Consider the following 2,933-nt stretch of genomic DNA (forward strand, 5'->3'; position numbering starts at 1 on the left):
AACATATATTGGCTTGTCTTTCAATTTTGATTGGAGCAGATTAATAATCTGAGAATATTTGATCAAGCAAATTTGATTTACAGAAACAGTGGTGAATAGTACACATGACGCCTTTATATTTTTGTAATTATCTTGATCTCAGAGAAAAAAATGCATTTTTGTTCTGAAATTCACCTAACTAAATAAAATTCATACCAATTTTAAATGCAGCACGTGGTGTTTAATTGTTTTCTAAGATAACATAAAAAAGCAATTGTTTACAAAACTCCTATAATTGATGGTCATTCAAATTCAATACACACATCAGAAATTTCCGTGTAATTATATATGAGAAAGAACCTTTTTGTTACTTTGTAGTTTTTTTTTAATTGGAATGAAATGTTAAACTATTTTATATTTACGCTATAGCTATTCAAAGCTAGATTTAATGCAAAAAACTCACCTTTTTAATAGCTAGGATCAGTATAACCGCAACAGAACTTTTTCAATAACCTGTGTGTTTCGCTTTTCAATCGACCTCTGTTAATATGCTTTATAATAGAACTCTGACATAGTAAGGCAGCATATTGGAACAACTTTAGCCACATGATTCCGTTATTTTGTTAGTTTGATGTTATAATGTAAAAAATTTTTGGTTACCATTGATATGACGCATACCATTTCTTTTCAACACAAAAGCATAACAGAAATAGAAATACTCTAAATACTGAGGAATATGTCATTTGTTACTTTCTCTCGGAAGCACACTGGTAGAATAAGCATTCAGTAGAATTTATGTCGAAACAAGGGTAGCAAAATGTAAAAAAGTAGTGTTTTGACTTTCAAAAAAACTACTAAATCACTATATACTCGTATGTACGGATTGCCAAAGAAAAGAGGTAGAAAAAGATGGTTTAACTTTATGTCCTATTAGAAATTGTAATTGATTGAAAGTGATTGCAATTTTCAGGTTTTAATTAGAATGCTTTTAGCTTTAATCAACATTTACAGATTCGTTTTCTTTCTGTCTCAATTCTAACGAGTTTTACACTTATCATAGTATCAAAGTATTGCCAGGCGTCTTGTGCAACTTCAAGGAAATGATACGAGTATATTGTCTTTTATAATTACTTTGTGAGGCATAGTGTCTTCATATCATGAAAATTTTCTATGTGTCTATGACTGTCGGCTAAAATCTAATCATTTCTTCTTCCATAGCATAAGCCGTGTTCTGCGGTGTTCCGCATAGTTACCGACTGCTTTTAACGTATGCTTTTAGGGCCTACAGGTTCTTTGTTAAATAAATTTTCATATATCTTATTACATCCAATTAAGTTTCCGAGCTAAAAGAAAATGCAAGATATTGCCTTAACAAAAATTTCGAAATACTAGCAATACACCTTATTATTACTTTTTCTCTGAGATATTCAAAATTGATATATATAATAAATAAATCAAAACCTAATAGCAAAAGCAGTATTCACTCTGTCAAGTGAGCAAAAGTATATAATTCTTCCCGAACAAGAGTACACGATTTTCTTTGAGCAAGGAAATATAATTTATTCTGAACACAAGAATATTATTCACTCTGAACAAGACAGCAATATTTTCTCTGAGCAAGGGCGAATTATTTACTTTGAGTAAAAACAGTATCCAATCATAGTAAATAAATAACACATGGGTTTGTGGGAAACAGTAAAACTATCATCCCGAGGAAAATACTGTTACCCGAGGCGTTATCCGAGTGTAACAGTATTTTTACAAGAGATGCAAGTTTACTGTTAATCACAAAACCATGTGTTATTTATTATATTACCCCGAACAATATACTGTAATCTTTTTAAAATTTAAACTGAATCTAACAGTAACAAAATCGAACTAAAAGTAGCAATAACTCAACTATCCTTAATTTGCACGTTGTAAGTGTACAGGTGGCGAAGTTAATTTTCTTAAATTATTAAAGGAAATGATGACATTTACCAGACATAAACATACAATAAGCTGTGTTTCATAATTTCATTTAGAATCAAAACACAAACCCATTTATACGGTTATGATCTGTGAAATCTGATCCTATCCAGAATATTCATCAAGTGGTTTTTGACCATGGCCGATGACATACTTCAACTGTCTACATCTACTTCACATCTATCATACTTCACAGATTAAATTCAATAAATTATCATTTGTTGCAGGCTTCAAACGTCTGCTTGTTGCATTTTAAAACATACATGTTATTATTTCCCTGCAATTACTTCCGCTAAAAACGGATGTTTACATTTTTATTATTCAACCAAAAGGTATTTAAGACATCAATTTCCCGCTATCATTCTCATCCTTTCCTGTTTGTGATTTCGTATGTGCAATTTTTGAATTGCTTGCGCAAGCTGAGAACCAGTAGCCGATTGATTATACTGTGTTAATTTTATGTTTTCATATGTATCTGAAAGAGTATCGCCAAGTTGTTGGCAAAGTTTAACGATCGCACACAATTTCATTTTTTTAACGAACGTCAAATTTCTACATTTAACGTTATGACCACTGCTGTTCAAAACTTGATGATTTAGCCATTTCATGTCTGAATGACGTCAAATTTGGGCATAATGTCACTTAATATATAATAAATTGTGTTGGTGGAATAAATTGGGGGAAAAAAGAAAATAAATTATGAATAAAATAGAAGTTCAACTAAGCTTCAATTTTTTATGTGCTGCGCCGGGTGCGTGTTACCATGGTTATTAAATAGCACAGGGAACACGCGTTAAGCACAAGAATTCAATAATTTTATGCTTTAACTGAAGAAAACATTTTTCGATCGCTGTACATATTAAAATATTCCAAATTGAATTGAATATGAAGATGCAAGACTCTTAGTCCTATTACTTTTTGAACAACCCTCGTAACAGCATGAAATTGTAACCATTTTAACAATAAGCGGAAAACTGTTATAAAAT

This window comes from Ruditapes philippinarum, unplaced genomic scaffold, assembly GCF_026571515.1.
Source record: "Ruditapes philippinarum isolate M1 unplaced genomic scaffold, ASM2657151v2 ctg955_1_1_1_1, whole genome shotgun sequence".
NCBI lineage: Eukaryota > Metazoa > Mollusca > Bivalvia > Venerida > Veneridae > Ruditapes > Ruditapes philippinarum.